The 17,448-nt window shown below is 42.8% G+C and overlaps 1 long non-coding RNA gene across 1 annotated transcript in view; it reads right to left on the reverse strand.

Moving 5' to 3' along the window:
• Positions 1-13,487: 13,487 nt before the first annotated feature.
• Positions 13,488-17,448, reverse strand: part of LOC109298038 — a 12,038-nt gene continuing 8,077 nt past the window's right edge. Inside the window, exon 2 of the long non-coding RNA XR_002097502.1 lies at positions 13,488-17,231. This is a non-coding gene — a long non-coding RNA (uncharacterized LOC109298038). The remainder of the gene's footprint in view (positions 17,232-17,448) is intronic.

Below are 17,448 nucleotides of genomic sequence, written 5' to 3' on the forward strand. Positions count from 1 at the left end.
GCAGCGGGGCGGGCACGGCCACGGGCAGCGCCTCTCCCGCCGCCGGCCCCGGGCACCGGGCGCCCGCGGGGATTTCGTTCCGGCAAAATTCACCGGGGAAGCGCGAGGCGATTCGCGCCCGCCCGGCGCTGCGCCCCGGCCCCGAGCCCCTGGAGCAGGACCCGCCCGGGCCAGCCGCGCTGCTGCTTGTCCTTCCTGCCCTACGTGTGTGTGTGTGTGTGTGTGTGTGTGCGTGCACAGCTCTGGACACCAGGCTGGACCTATATAAACACCCAGGATTATACACCTAGAGACATACATACATATATCTAAATGTCTGATATATGTATTGCCTATATATATTGTGGGCAGCCGTCCATTATCTGGATCTTGGTGCAGGAGGTGTAGTCAGGCGCCTGATGAATCAAGCCCAATTGCAGAGTGACAAGGCCTGTTACAAGTGTCACAGATCCATGTGTATATGGTATGAACACAACAATAATCTATATCTATATATTTGCATGTTTAGCTGTTTAATCCCTGTTGGTTATATAAACACATGAAATACATGATACAGCTGGATACACACACACACGCACACACACAGATAGCTATCTGGGTGTGTATGCAGATGTATACTAGTATACTATACGGTACCCATACATATATCTGGGTAGTATCTAGCTATGTAATCCTTGATGTGTGTGTGTTTATATGTACACACACATACACATATACATACACACACATCAAGGATGTGTATATAAAAAGTTTGTGTGTGTGTGTGTATATATATGTGCATATATGTGGGCATAAAGATATATTACACAAATGTATGATTTTAACTCTCTCTTTCCAAGACAGAAACCTTTCAAATATCATCTTTTCATATACACAGATATGTCTGGGCATGTATCCAGCTGTGTGTTCCTTGATATGTATGTATGTGTATGTATGTGTGTGTGTATATATCTGGGGCTGTGTGTAGCTACATGATTCTTGATGTGTTTTATATTAAAATATCCATTCTTGAGAGAGAGACAGAGATAAACACAAGAATCATACAGCTAGATATAACCCCAGATAGATAACTATATATATAGAGAGAGAGATAACTATATATATAGACTGCAAACAGACTGAAAACAACTATCTCTATCTCTGTCTATACATAAACACATTAAGGAAATACACAGCTACATACACACCCAGATATATCTGTGTATACACTGAAAAGATTATATTTGAAAGGTCTCTGGCTTGGAGAGAGAGAGCTGAAATCATACACATATGTGTGTGTTTGTGTGTGTGTAATATATATATCTTTATGCCTACATATATGTAGGCAGAGACAATGAACAACAAGCAGATTTGTTCCGTTTCAAATCAGGAACTGCTGTCCCCAATAGAAATTTCTTGATAGATCTTAGCATGCTATGAGATATTCACAGCAGCTGTATAAAAATTCCCATCGGTTAGGGTGCTTGGATAAAGGGGGTGTTTTTTTCCAAATATAACCCCCCCACACACTCATGTCAGTCAAATTGTCACCCTTAGTGGGAATATCCCCCTGTCTCTGGAAAAGGAGGGGCAGGATGGGAAAGGAAGCACTGAGCTGTGCTCAGGGCTCTTTGCTGCATTTCCGAGGTGGCAATCTAATGAGGTTGCTTGATCCATGGACTGCCAGATTCTCCTCCTCCGCCCCGACTCCAGGGCAGAGGGAAGCAAAGGTCAGCACCTCCAGGCCTGGTCAGCACTGGCCTTTGTATTAGCATGGGGCTCTCATTTCAGGAAAGCAGCAGGGAGAAGGAAAATGAATGCATTAACTCCTTAACTAGGAGGTTAAGGAAAGTGCTCAAGACTCACCATCAAAAAAGTATTACCTTTATATAGATTTCTGTTGGATTAAAAATTCACTACCCCTACACTTCAGTTTGTTATTGATAAATAATAGATACTTGTGACTAGAAACAAGTATTAATAATAAATAAGGTTGATTTGTAGTAAGAACAAAAGAAACTAGAAAAACCAGAGCAACAGCATCAATAATTTTATTGCATTAAAACAAAACTTTTATACTAGTGAAGTATCAGCCTTTCGATACAAATCCGTGGTGTTCATTACATTAATATTGTACCACTACAAAGTTTACTTTATGCACATAGTGTGTGCTGGGAGAGATTTCTAATCTCCCACTCAGCTCCTAAGAGCAAGGGTGACATTCTGTTCTCAAACTGTGCCCTGGCATGACTGCCAGGAAAAAGGCAGCTCATCCTCAGTTGTACGGCGGAAAGCAAAAAGCTTTAATCGCTTAGGATAACAATTAGGGGCTCCATGCAGAGAGCCAATAATTACTCTATTTAATATCTGAATAAGAGGCGTCAACGCCTGTTAGAGCATTAGCTAGCTAGCTAGCCAGCCCATGCTTATCCACATGGCTTCCCTGGAGATAATCCTGGCCCCATTGTGTACTCCCAGTTGACTTCAGCGGGGCCAGGCTTCTTCCTCTCTGTTTGACAAACACTTTTTTGAGACTTTGTCTTGTGGAGCTGGGGAGGAGTTCTGCAGTATGGGACTTCCCCCGCCTCCCTCCCCCATCCCACAGTGCTCTCAGGGAAAGCCTAACAAGACAGCAGCTCACCATATGAGGGGGCTGAGCTGGAAAGCTCCACAGATCCAACAACATTAAAATAGATATGAGGACAGCATCAATCCCAGATTTTTTCTGAGAAGCAATGGACTTCAGCACAGACTGCTCATGGAAACATGATGACATGGGAATAGAAAACATGATGACTTTTGGCAATGAGGTGTTGTAGAAAGCTAAGGAAATCTCAGGAAGAGATTGCGACTTCTAGTTTGTGCTAATTACCATCACCACAAATGAAAACCACTGTTGTTGGGGGATGACTCAGATCAAATATTCTCTTCCCTGAATAATATTCTCAGCTGCCACAGTGGGATTGCTCTCTCACAAAGCATGAGTATAAGGGATTTATTTCACTGGGACAATTTCCTCATTCAGAGCATATAGCATCATAGTTGCATGAAAATTAAGACTATTATAAAACTGATTAACTTAAGGCCACTAAGTCAATAATACTCATGACTTCCTATAAAAAGAACAAGCTGATTGAAGACCTCAGCTTTGTTATCAAAAGGTGAATTATTTGTCTGAATGCTAAAAATACACTTGACCTGCTGCAACATTGTAAATACTTGTTTTCTTAGTTAACTAGGTACTCACAGTCCCTGCATGTTCTTCTACAGACCAGGGGTCAACAGTTCTTCCAAGGCTAACAGTTCATCCAGCTAGAAAGGGTAAAGTGGTTTTGGACGAACTGCATACAAGGGAATTGGATGACTAGCATCACATCCAGACACCTGTCTCCCTAGTCCCAATGACCAGGTACCTATTTATAGCTGGAGTTGAAGGGAGGGCTTTTTGCACAAGTCTGGAGCAAGGGTTGAGCTCACTCTTCTGAAGCTGTAGCAAGATGCTTGAATTGTTCTGCTTCTACAGACTGCAAACAAATACTTTTTTCAACAGATGATTAAGAAGGTTTCTTCCATAGTTTGGTAGAACTATAATAATACCTGCTGCATAATTTAATTGAAATAAAACAATTTAGTAAAAAAACCAAATTTAACCGTGCTTCCTTTACGTTGTTGGTTCTGGGCACTTTTTTATTTCTGAAGAGCTATACCTCAAGACATTTCAGGATCATGGTGCCAACTGTCTCCCATCTTTAGTTTGGAGAAACATCCAATTTTTTTGTAAGGGTCTGTAGTTAGTTGATGCAAGCAGAGTGCTCATATCTTCTTTTATACTCCAAGAGGCAGATCTGAGATTAATGACAGATATGATGGATTATTTCAGTTCTAACGAAAAACATGCTCTTTGATCTTTCTGTGCTTTAAGTCAATTGACTTCAATGACCTGTGCTAAGAGGCAGATTTTTGCCATGTGTTCTCACATGGTTGTGGGCATGGGTGGTAGCAAGTACCATTGGGATGAAAAATTGTAGGTCCTACAAAAATTGTGCCTTAATCCTACCAGTGAGGCTTCCCCATGTCCCCAGAGTGGACACTGCAGTCTTTTCAAAGTACTGATATTGATTTAATGATATTCCCAAAAGTACTACAGGTACAGTAGGGGCTTGTGGAAGGCCATCCACTGAGTTCTCCTTAAGCAACAATAAAGGAAGCAAAACCCTATACAGGAGCGTCACTTGCATCATAGCTTGCTCAGCTGGCATGATTGTAAATGTGACAATCTTTGTCTATGATGACTGCTAAATTGTGCTTAGCACTGTGTTAGTCAATATATGTTACGCTTCCTTGTGTAGACAAGCCATTAGGGACTAGTTTATTCATCCATACTTAGGGCCAAGTTGTGATACTTGCCTTATGTAAGGGCAGTATGAACCCACCTATATTCCTGAGACTTCGACTCAGCATCAGCTGCTCCAGTGCCCAGCCTGTGTTTAAAAACATGGTCCAGGGTTTCTAGTCAGTAAAGCTCCTCAGCACATTGGGAGCATAGTTAGCATCACAAACAGTGAGTGTAGGGCAAGGCAGGAAGGAAGTGGTGTTTTCAACCCAGAATAAGGAGATTCTAACAAGCTTTGTGCTGCCACATGGGAAGAGGGGTTTTTGTTGCTGCCTGGATGAATTTGCCAGAGGTTTTTCTTCTTGCTTTTGCAGGAGCTGGGGAACCCATCCCATTTATTACCTTTTTCTCTCTTCATCCCCTTCCTTTTTCCTCCCATGTAAAGAGGATTTCCCTGCCCCCCACCCCGCCCTCCTTGTCAACTGCTAGGTATAGTACAATTTCTTTATCTTTTCTTCCTCTGAAACATCAGGTGTTGGACAATGCCTGAGGCAGCAAACAGGATTTGATGGACATCCTGGGACTAACCAGGTCTGACTCGGTTACTCCTATATTTTCCCTATTCATCCCATTTTGTTTCCTTCTCTACCGGATTTCTTAGCCTTTATTTTTTCCCTTATTGGATGCCAGAGGCCTAATCTTGCTATTTCCTTCTGCACTTAAAGGTCCCATTGACTTCAGCAGGAGCATTTGATGTATGAATAATACAGCCTGGCCTTTGTATTGAAAAAATCTACTGGCTTCCCGCAACTTCACCCCAAGAAAAGCTCCTGAAGTGTTGGTGCCTGTACATGGGGAAACCCAGGGGCATATTATTTCTACTCTACAAGTCTGCATGCCTCACATGTATAAATATGGGGTTTTTGAAAAGGCAGGGAGGGGTTTTATTGCTAAAACAGCAACTAGGAGACAGCCTGTAGCAGACAGGGCTTTCTGGCCTTGCTTTCAACAGACTTTTATAAATATTTTCTTTGAATATTTTTCAACAGCGCTTGTGTCAAATGGCTTGATCCACCTCCTGCTGAAGCCAGTGGGAATCTTTTCATTGACCTGATTGGGACCCGGATCAGGTTAAACAAGATCATAGATGATGCGTTTGACCTTGTGTGGGTCCATTGCTCTGCAGTGAGTTTCACTCGGTGGGGTGACAACGATTTTCTCCCAAGTCTTTCTTCTGTCTCATAATTTTCACTTTGGTTGTACTGTGAGCTCCAAAACAGCAGTAGGCAATATAAGATATATATTTTTTTCCCCCCAGAATTTGTCTCTGAAGCCATTGAAGAGACTCTGGAACCTCTGTTGGAATATGAAATGTGAGACTATGATCAGGAACAATATTGCTGTTCTACCACAGGATCACATCCTTTTCCTGCAATACATTTCCTGTATTGTCTTGGGCAAGTCAGTCTGCTGTTTTGCCTCTGCTCCCTTTCTGTAAGCTGGGAACAATAGGACTTTCAGGCACCACCGGGGTGTCAGGAGGATAAGTACATTAGGGAAGGGGTATCAAATTCTCTCAGGCATCGGGGTTGGATCCAGACAGTGGGGCAACTTGTGGGCTGGATCCAGACATTGCGGTAGTGATGGGGCAAGTGGTGGTGATTGAGGAGGTTAAGGCAGCTGTCACTCACCCCCCGGCACTGATGTGCACTCCCAAAGGGGTCCTGTACCCTGGATTCCCATGATGGGCCCTGTCCCTACTTACCCTCCCCCTGAATTCCTGGTCTCCTTGAGAGCCCTGTAGGCCAGACAACACAACCCATGGCCAGTCCATTTGATATCCTGGATTAAGGAATATGAAGGTGTTGGTAGCAAATATGTCAGTAGCAAGAGGAGGATGAGGAAAAGTGTGGGTCCCACACTGAATGGGGAAGGCAACCTAGTGACAGAGGATGCAGAAAAGGCTGAAGTACTCAATGCCTCTTTTACCTCAGTCTTCACAGGCAAGGTCAGCTCCCAGACTACTGCACTGGGCAGCACAGTTTGGGGAGGAGGTGAACAGCCAATAGTGACAAAAGAACAGATTAGGGACTATTTAGAAAAGCTGGACATATACAAATCTATGGGGCCGGATGGGAGGCACCCAAGGTGCTGAGGGAGTTGGCTGATGAGATTGCAGAGCTATTTGCCATCATCTTTGAAAACTCATGGGGATCGGGAGAAGTCCTGGATGACTGGAAAAGGACAAACATAGCACCCATATTTAAGAACAGGAAAAAGGAGGATCCAGGGAACTACAGACCAGTCAGTCTCACCTCAGTCCCTGGAAAGTCATGGAGCAGATCCTCAAGGAATCCATTTCTAAGTACTTGAAGGAGAAGAAGGTGATCAGGATCAGTCAGCATGGATTCACCGGGGCAAGTCACGCCTGACCAACCTGATTGCCTTCTATGACAAGGTGACTGGCTCTGTGGATGCAGGGAGATCAGTGGATGTGGTGTACCTTAATTTTAGCAAGGCTTTTGATATGGTCTCCCACCACATTCTCACAGGCAACCTAAGGAAATACAGGCTGGATGAATTGACTTTAAGATGGATAGAAAACTGGCTGGAGCATTGGGTTTAGAGGATAGTAATCCCCTGAGACATTGGGTTCAATGTCTAGTTGGCGTCTGGTATCAAGTGGAATGCCCCAGGGGCCAGTCCTGGGGCTCATTTTGTTCAATGTCTTCATCAATGACCTTGAAGATGGCACAGAGTGCACCCTCAGCAAGTCTGCAGATGACACCAAGCTGGGGGGAGCAGTAGATATACTGGAGGGTAGGGCTAAGATTCAGAGTGACCTAGACAAATTGGAGGATTGGGCCAAAAGGAATCTCATGAGGTTCAACAAGGACAAGTGCAAAGTCCTGCACTTAGTATAGCACAATCTTAGGCTGGGGCCTGACTGGCTGGGCATCAGCTCTGAGGAAAATGACCTGGGGGATATAGTGGACAATAAGCTGAATATAAGCCAATATTGTTCCCTTATTGCAAAGAAGGCCAATGGCATACTGGGCTGCATCAGTAGGATTGTTGCCAGTAGGTCAAGGGAAGTGATTATTCCCCTCTGTTCAGCACTGGTGAGCCACATCTGCAGCACCGTATTCAGTTTTGGGCCCCCCACTGCAGGAAGGAAGTGGACAAATTGGAGAGGGTCCAGCAGAGGGCAACAAAAATGGTGAGGGGGTTGGGGCACATGATTTATGAGGAAACACTGAGGGAATTGGGCTTATTTAATGTAGTGAAGAGGAGACTGAGAAGGGATTTAATAGCTGCCTTTAACTACCTAAAGGGGGATTCGAAAGAGGATGGAGCTGGCCTGTTCTCAGTAGTGGTGGAAGACATAAAAAGGAGAAATGGTTTCAAGTTGCAGCAAGGGAAGTTTAGGTTAGATATTAGGAAGAATTTTCTTACTGGGGGTAGTAAAACACTGGAATAGGTTACCCTGAGAGGTGGTGGAATCTCCATCCTTGGAGTTTTTAAAGACCTGGCTAGACAAAGCTTTGGTTGGGATGATCTAGTTGGGGATGGCCCTGCTTTGAGCAGGTGGTTGGACTAAATGACCTCCTGAGGTCCCTTCCAATGTTAATTTTCTATGATTTTAAGTTCTTACAGGCAATAGGAATGGAGCCATAGACATATCACAGATAATGATTTTTTACATTCATGTCACACATTCTAATGCATCCTAAAGCACTTTTCAAATGTTAATAACTGATTATACAAATCATTAGCCATGTGCCTAACATGCACACACACATCTAATAGGCCAGTGCTAACCATCAGTTTTATGCAGATGTGTGTGGTTTTAGAGTATAGGGGCAGAAAGAGTCCCTGAAGTGCACAGTTATAAAATACATGTCTAACCATTCAATTAGTCACTTGCATTTATATAGCGAAGATCATGCAAACTCCTCAAGGCAATTTATGTAGCAGAACAAATTAAAAAAAAGTCAGCTCAAGTGGGTATGTCTTTCAGATGGATTTAAATACTGGCAGGTAGTTAAAGAACAGAGTTTCTAAAGCACTAGAACTTCAGCAAGTACGGTCATTGGTCCTGGGTCCGTTTTCAGTTACTCTGGTTTTACACTCTGTAGATTTTGGTTGATTATGGATCCTGATTTATCCCACTGTAATTAAGGTCAAAACTGGGCCCGTAGTTCACCAAAAGGCTTTGTAGCAGAGAGCCTAGGGCTCCTGTTACTTTCAGCAGGGAGAAACTGCCTAGGGAGGTTCCCCAGATGGGGAAAGATTGTGCTTGAGGGGCAGCAGTAGAACTGGCTACCAGAGGGAGTTATAGGCTAGAAGTGCCAACTGCAGAGCACAGTCTGTGTGGGCAGTAGGAAGCTTATTGCTTAATAGCAGTAGTGCAATAGGGCAGAACCCTGCATAGGAGACCAGATACTGCTATAGCAGTAGCCAGCAGCAGTAAGCTACCCTATAGACTAGTCAGCAAGCCTAACTGGAAAGTGCCTGCAGCCAGCTCAGACAAGTCACCTGATTGGAAAGGGGTCAGGTGGGGTGAGAGCCAGGGTCAGGGACCAATGGCCCGTGAGAAACAAGAACCAGGGTCAGGGACCAATAGCCCAGAAGGGGAAAGAACTATTGCCAGGAGGGTTGATAACCATAGTTCAGGAGGGGTGAGATCAGCTCTGAAAGGCAGAGACTCTGAAAGTCAGGAGCCCAGCTGCCCAGAAGGGTCACCAAAGCAAAAAGCACAAGGGCCAGAGGCTCAGGAAGGCTGATAACTGACAGAGCTGAAGCTGAGAGAACCGGGCCCAAATCTGTGGTCCAGGGCTGAAGGCTTACAACCAGAGAAAAGGAAGACAGAAACTAAGAAGGCTGAAGCCTCTACAAGGGCCAGAACGGTACTGAGTAAAACCTGTGAGGCATGGGCATGCCTGTATGGGAGGTTGGATGCCATGAAGGCAACAGGTGCCCTGGGGTACATCCAGGCCAGGAAGGTACTGACGCACCAGGTTTGGGCTAGTAAGGTTCAGGAGGGGACTCAGTGGCAAAGGAACGATGAGGGTATGTTCTAGGACCCTTAGGCAGCTTCCATTTAACAAGCTAACAATTATATCAAGGGGTGGCAGATGAGAGCAGAAGAGAGGGTACCTAGATTTAGAGTAAGGCAGTAGATGTTTGGCCACCAGGGGGCACCACAGCCACCCCTGGAGCCCCCTTGGGCTACAGGTCTCTTGCCAAATAATATTATCTTAAAACAAGCTGAAAAGAAATTCAGTCTGAGACTCAGGGATACTAGAGTGGTGATGGGAGAAAAAGATAATTTCTAGGGTCCAGAACAGAAAAGGGACAAGAATGGATGTGTGCATTTGAAGGCAACTGCTTGGCATAGAGGGATATTTAGACAGATGCTCCATTGACTTTGATGGAGTTACGACCACTCACACTAGCTGAGGAGCTGCCTAATACATATATCCTAAAGGCCCCAAAATGCAGGGTTAGAAGGTTATGTAGGTAAGATTATATAATATATATATATAATTTTTTATGATGTGTGTGTGTGCATGTGTGTAAACCACACAATTAAACCCTTGCGACTTAATAGTTCCATTATCTTAGTAGAAGTCAGGTAGTGCTTAGGAGATTACTAATTAATGGCGCCCAGCAGCGACTCCTCGTGATTGCTATTTGTGTACCTCATACTGTCCTGGAATTGATTATTTCAGATATTGATATGTATGGTACTATAACCTCATGATCTGACTCAGATATTTTAAAACCAATATAGTTTTTGTACCCAATCTAGACCCTGACTCCACTGCTGAGTGACAGAAACTGCAGATGAAATTATTTGCAAATGCAAAGTAAGGCACAGGGGTATGGACAGAAAGTACAATTGCAATGAAGGGACAGAACTTATTGCACTTCAGGCTGATCCATTATAATTGTTTAATCTATTCACTGTAGCTCACCTGTTGTTGGTTCAGAGGATCGGGTCCTACTACACAGTTTGAATAAGCATGCAGTAGTTATTCAGTGAGTATAAGCTTAGTGTAGCCTTTATTCTTATTATTAGCCTGGTGATCAGGCTGGCTGATGGCAGGGATAGTGCAACATTGAACACAAATCCAAAGTGCATTTCTATTTTATTATTTTTATACATTAGATGTGCTTACATCAAACCCATAGCATTGCCCACACACGATCAAACATGTGTGGTGCCATGCACCTTACAATTTCCTGATTAATGAACTTATTTAATTACAACATTTTTGCATACCTTCCCAGGGACATAGTGGGTTTTGCTGTACCATGTTACATGTTTTCTTTATCTCCTCTACCAGTTTGTATGGATTTTGTTCACTCACAATGCGCTGAATAAATATAAAATGTTCTCATGCACTCTGTTGCTTCCCACAGAACTTGAGACTTGCAGGCTGTTAACTCTTACTGCTCCTGGCCCACACCGGAGTAAAGGGGAGTTTAACCATGGTTACTTAGCAGTTCACCCCTTCTGGTGTAAGGTGCACTGGTTTCTGTGCTTATTGTAGGGTAGTAATGAAACAGAATGCATCACCTGACAGGAACTTCCAAGCAGTAAGTCTACCTTCATTATAGAAGTATAATTGTTGCATCTCACCACACCTTGTGTCTGATTCCACATCTAAACTAGGGGATTAGACATTTGCAAATGCTTGAGGGTGCACAATCTGGTTGAAATTTTTACCTATAAAAATGGATTCCAATGGCTTGAAAATATGATTTGGTCTATGTTGTTTTTATGGCAGGTTTGTATATTAACAATATAGACATATGCACATCTACAGTAGTATGTTATTGCTCTGCATAATTTTCATTATGTATAAATTCATTTTCAAGGTTTACTTTTCTGATCAAATAAAATAGAAATTTTAAACCAGACCACATGGATATAAAATAAATTTGAACTGTATAAAATATATAACAACCACTCTGCAGCATTGGCTGCAGGGACATCAAACATCTGGTCATTGGAAAATATCTGGTTTGTGGAGCTGTTCCCTCCAGCCTGCAGGTAAAATGGACCATATTTCCCCTGTAAGAAACAGGGAGTGAGAGGACAGAGAATTCAGAACTCTATTTTAGTGGTTGGGGCACCTAGTTAGGAAGTCTGAGTCCCAGACTATGTATTTTATCTCTTGATGATTTAACATAGTTTTTCAGTTGTAGAGATATGATTTGCAAACCTGGGAGAGATTAGGTGGTTGTAAACCCACTACCTAGAGCAGTAGAGAGCAAAGCAGTGGAACAAAGTCCAGAGCTGGATTATTTCCATATCAGTTTTATCATCCCTTGTGAACTGAGAAACCCTATTGTTTTAAGCTGTAGCAGAGAAATTCCCTGTCCTCTTTCACAGGGCCTTTCCTAAGATTGATATGATGTTTGGTTCAACAATATGGTTGCAACATGGATCTCTATTAAGGATTAATTAGATGGGCTGGGAATCTAACTAGAGAAATGCAGAATAGACCTCACAGCTCCTGTGCTTGAAGTCTTTCCTCTATCTATAAAGCAGGTGCAGCAAGGGCCTGGCCCGGCCCCTGGGAGTGTGCGTAGTAGCAGAGAGCAGTCCTCGCCTGCTGGATGAACTGCTCGTGCCCCTGTCCCGTTCCCCAACAACGCCCTGCGGCCATGCATTGCGCCCTGGGTCCCAAGCCCCAGGCACTGCCCAGCTGCGCAGTAGCCCCAGCCCCAGCTCTGCCCATCTCCTTCCCTTCCCCTCTATGAGGGCCTCAGTCCCGCACGCTTACCTGTGGGAGGTGCTCTCCAGGCTGCCTGGTGACCATGTGCATTAGGGGTGTGCAAAATGGGCCGTATTCGATTTGGATTTGGCCTGATTTGGGGGACAGCAATTCTATTCACTGGTTTGGATCACTGTCTCAATTTGATTTGGCCAAATCCAAATCTGAAGATTTGATTCTGATTTTGAGAATCAATGATTCGGCCGTAGACACAGCTTTATATGTTTTTTCTACGTACCTTGAGGTACCAGGCATGGCTTGTGAATGCTGCGATGCTGAGGAGGATGGAGCGTCACATAGGATTGTCGGGGCGGGGGGGGTCCTCACGTGCTCGGCAGCGCACCCAGAAGTTGACTGGAAGTACTTCCAGTCCACTTCTGGGTCCACCACCATGTGTGGAGCACTCCCCCAGCTGCACTCCCCCAGCTGCACTCCCCCAGCTTGACGATCAGCCATGGGGGGACCCCAGGTGCCCCCCAGACCCAGAAGGCACCAGTTGCTGAACCAGGGGGCGGGGGAGGTTCCCCCTGTGCTCCGCAGCTGGCCTGGAAGTGGACTGGAAGTGGACTGGAAGTGCATTGCTGAGCATGCTGCCCCTCACCCTCACACTCCTGTAGGATGCTCCTTCTGCCCCACCATCTCAGCATTCATGAGCTGCGTGGTACCTTGAGGTATATAGAAAAAAGATATAAAGCTGTGTCTATGTCCAAGTCATTGAATCTCTCCCAATCTCTCCAAATCAAATTGGAGGCTTCTGGTTAGATTTGGAGAGATTAATGGACCTCCTGATTTGATTTGGATCTTGTTTTGCCACTAAACCGATGTGTTGCATGATAAAGTAGTTAAGTTATCTTGCTTCAGAGCTAGAGTCATGAGTTCATTTGATTTGTGTTGATGGCAGCTCCCAGTTGATCCAGCTTTCAGTGGCTTCTTGGTCATTTGGATTGGAGGGTCAAAGGCAGCTGGACATGATACTAGACCTTTATGTGCCATTACCACAGTAGCCTGTGGGCTCACCTAGGCTCAGGTGGACTGAATACGTATCAGCTCTGAGCTACGATCATTTAGAGAGATAACCAGCATCTATGACCTTGAAGTGAGAAGCTCTATATCCTGTTATCAATTTCTTCATGCATCCAGGCCTCCTCTAATAACACTCATTTTTATAGACTGTTATTTGATAAAATAAGATCCCAGACAGACTACTGTATGATATGTCCATGGATATTTCTGAGTATGGGCAATATAAAATGCCTTTTTGATTAAAATCATTTAAGGCATTCAGTACAGTGTGGGAATGACACAGATAAAGCAGTCAAATGCTGGCTATTCATTATTATTGGCTATAAGCAGTTAAAAAAGAATGGAAGAAGCAGACACTATTGAGTTGTACAGATTTCCAATGCACAATAAAACTTTTTATTTAAAAACAATGCATTCAATATTGTGTTTTGGCACATGAGTCAATGTTGCAGGCACATTCACACCAAACAATAACATTGTTGAGAGATTCAAAATGAATTGTTGCATTTTTCTTCACAAACTATGGTCACAATAAATATGCAGGATTCCTCTACAAAAAGAAACAGGTTCCTCATTCACAAGTATGACAACATATTTACATGTACAATACACTCTGCAGGCCACATTCAAATCTCAGATGTGTGGCCACATCTGGTACATATTAAATAATGCCCCGGGGACCAATCCTGATCCCACTGAAGCTAACAGTGACTCTTCAATGGGAGCAAGATTGAATGCCAATTTTGCTTGCAACATATTTCATAACATGTGCAGCTTTGCATGCCATTCACCTGAGATTATATCCTGGCCCTTAGTGGACATTTACTATCTAAAAATAAATAATACTTCTAATATGGCCATTAATTAATGAATGCTTTATTACAATTATGGCAGATTTTTTTTTCCAATATTTATGGTTTTTTTTAGTGAAAACAATTCCAGCAAGCATTGAACTGTATGGTCATTAGAATAAAAACACATTCATTTACAGAAATTCTGCTTTCTAGGTAATTTCTTTTTGCAATCTCCATTCATAGTTAGTTATATTTCACAACCCTGGCTTTTTGGTATACTCACCTGTTAAAACAAATGTTAAGCTGGTAGCCAGAATGACTTTACATGTGTCCTACTTAAATGTAGCATTCACTGAAAAGATGCTAGGAATTAAAATGTGAAATAAAGATATATAAAGTAAGAAAAAGTAATATGCATACATTTCAGTTTTTTATGTACATTTCTATTTTTGTGTTTTTCTACTTCATGAACCTGTACCCAATATAAAAAATAACATCTTAGCTCAGTTCCTGTACTACATTCTCACACTTCTTTGTGAGTTTATACATGCATATTCTCATACTCTTGCAGGTCTTCATAATAGATTGGATGGCTTTTACCCACCAAGAAAAAAATATGCATGTAGTTACGCATATATACATTTAATCCTGCTCCTCCTCTCACTGAAGTCAACTGGAGGTTTGTCACTGAGGTCAGTGGAAGCAGGAGAGGTTTTTAGGGAGTATATGATGGTAATAAGAACAGAAAAAAGTCCTGAGGTCATCAGACCTAAGATCTTATTACTTAGGTGTATGAAGCCTAGGTCAACTATTATGGATCGAATGCATACAGTCCGCTTCACCTAGTGAATGCTGCCCTAGAGCAGCATTCAGACCATGAACCCTGTAACTTTTTCATAACTCATCTCCATTTTCAAACAATCCCATGGTAGATATTCTGTCTTCCCAAGACAGGGCCATATAAGTTCAGGGCCCTGATTGTCCTTCTCCTTGGAACCAAAAACAATGGTTCCATTTAATTGAAAGTAAAACTGCTTTATAGTCACATTTATTATTTATATCAGGTTGCATGTATTTTCATTTGTCTGTATCTATCCATCTAGACATTCAGTTATAGCAATGAATATTTTCCCTGTATTGTCATAAATGCATGTAGATAGATATAAACAAGATGGAATACAGGCTACAGGGGAAAGGAAAGAAGAGTCTAGTTAATAAGGTAACACATTCAGATGAGATTTCCTCTCTTGGGTACAGAAGAGTGCAATTAGTGCCTTCCTTCATGTAGGGGAAAAAGAAAGATGTACCAGAGGGGACAAACTGAAGGAGTTCCACATCAGTCTGCCTGAGAGAGAAACTAAGTCAGAGCTTACCCACGGTCTCCCTATTCCTACCTCTTCTCCATGAAGCACCATTCATTTTCTCATCTATACATACCCCTTAGCTCTGACCCGCCAATGAAACACAACCAGAGTCCACCATGCTTAGTCATCATGGGAATCATCATGGAGTAAGGTGGGAGTCATCATGGAGTAAGGTGCTAACACCTCATTGTAAGAGTGGCAAAATCTGGACCTTCCTTGGCTTTGGCCTCTGAACAGTGCAGCACCAAGCATGATTGATCAGATCCCTGACTCTTTTTCAGGGTCATCTATCACCAGCAATCCATGTTTCCTCAGTTAAAAGGGAGAACAGCTTTTTGCTTCCATGTAAAATCAGAATTATATGGCCCATGAGAACAGGATCTGCCCCATAAATACTGCTGCTGTTTTAATTTGCATAATGCATCCAATCATTTTGGTTCTAACTAAGAGAAGAACTGAAAGAATGTACAGGAGAATATACAGCTACGAACACCACACATTGTTTTACCAACCCTCTTCTATATTGCAGAAAACCTGAACAAAGAATATTGATACTAAAAAGCAATTTTCTTTGGGCTGTATCATGCCATTGATTTTGAAGCAGAACTCCTCATTAAAATCAATGGTTCTGAAATGTTCAATGGGGTTCTGAAAAATCAATGGGGAATTTTTCTTAAAAATCAATTATATGATATGGTCTTTTGTCAATTTTTTTGAATTCCTATTTCTGTACATTTCAAGTCATATTTTTGTTTTTCACCTACCACCCAGTCCCTCCTTCTGCTTTGTAGAGTTATAGACCTGAGCTTGGGACACTGGAGTATTTTTTCAAGAGCAAAATTCTCTTCTCAGGTGAACAAACTGGATCTCACCTCTGACATCCTATTCTTAAGAACTCCATTCATATGGAGAAAGCGGAGCTTTGGAGTGTACCTGCACCATGTTGCTCAGAGAGGTCATGTCTGCCTCATAGTGCCATTATGACATTATTAGAACTTGAACAGTTTTAAGTGAGACAACAGTTGTTTAAACTAAACAGATCATTTCAGGACTAGTGTCAACAACACAACTTTGAAGTTCATTTCTTTTAGCAACTAATTAAATGTCCTGTTTCAGAAGGGTCCCTTCTCTTTTGTTGGGCTGCTTGTGCCCACAGTATTTGCAGGTGCGAGTGCAGGCACAGAAACAGGGTCCTGACCTCATAAGAAAACATACTCACAGAAATCACGGCAAGCACGGTTATGAAAAGTGCGAGACGAGACGCATGGGGAATGGAAATGTCATTCTGGGAAGGACTGCACTACTTTATGTTGAAATAAGAACATTTCAGAATATTCTATGGAAAAGACTGTTCTGGGTCAAATGAAGTATTCTGTTTCAGTTTCTACTTTTTCATACATTCTAGTATAAAATCCAATAGCATATTTCAAACATTCTAAACAAGCAGTCATTTGGAAAGGGAAAAGTCAAGTGCATCACTGCAACCTTTGAAACAGAATGAGTTGACGGTATCAGAACATTTCTTCATCTATTTTCTCCTTAATGAAATTTCAGTTTTATGAGGTGTTTTACTTGTGATAGAGCTCCGTTCTCCAATGGCAAGTGATTCTACTGAAGTTTTTCTGACTAGCCCTGCTTAAGACCTAAGTCTACTTCCGGCTTAGAAAATGGTACAGAGGTGCAGAGTCAAACTCCCCACCAGAATGGCACCCCCAGCTCTAGATTCAGATCCAAATACTGTTGCCTGTAGTAAACAGTGGAAGTCACACCGAACTCCAACGGAGAGGGGATATAGGTAGGTAGCTTGCAAGTTTCAAATTGTTTCGGCTCATCGCAGTGTATCAGTTGGAGCTCTGACTTTGGTGAATTTCTCCTCCAAGGAATGTTTTGCTGTGAAAAAACTACTTCCTTATAAGAAAGTTTTACTGCATTTTCACCTTCCAATACCCTTTCCAGATGCAGGAATCCTCCGTGAGTAGTACCACTGAAGTCAACAGAATGAAGTCAGTTGAAACTACTCATGGAGCAGAGGAATGGTGTCAGAATCTGGCTCTAAACAGACTGTCCCCCTTTGTGAAAGTGTCTCTCGAAGAAGCTCCATCTGAGCGAATGGAAAGCACATTCATTCAGACTAGTGCATAATCACATGTGATTACGTGTAATTA

The sequence above is a fragment of the Gavialis gangeticus genome, unplaced genomic scaffold, assembly GCF_001723915.1.
Source record: "Gavialis gangeticus isolate Ggan-Ray unplaced genomic scaffold, GavGan_comp1, whole genome shotgun sequence".
Lineage (NCBI taxonomy): Eukaryota > Metazoa > Chordata > Crocodylia > Gavialidae > Gavialis > Gavialis gangeticus.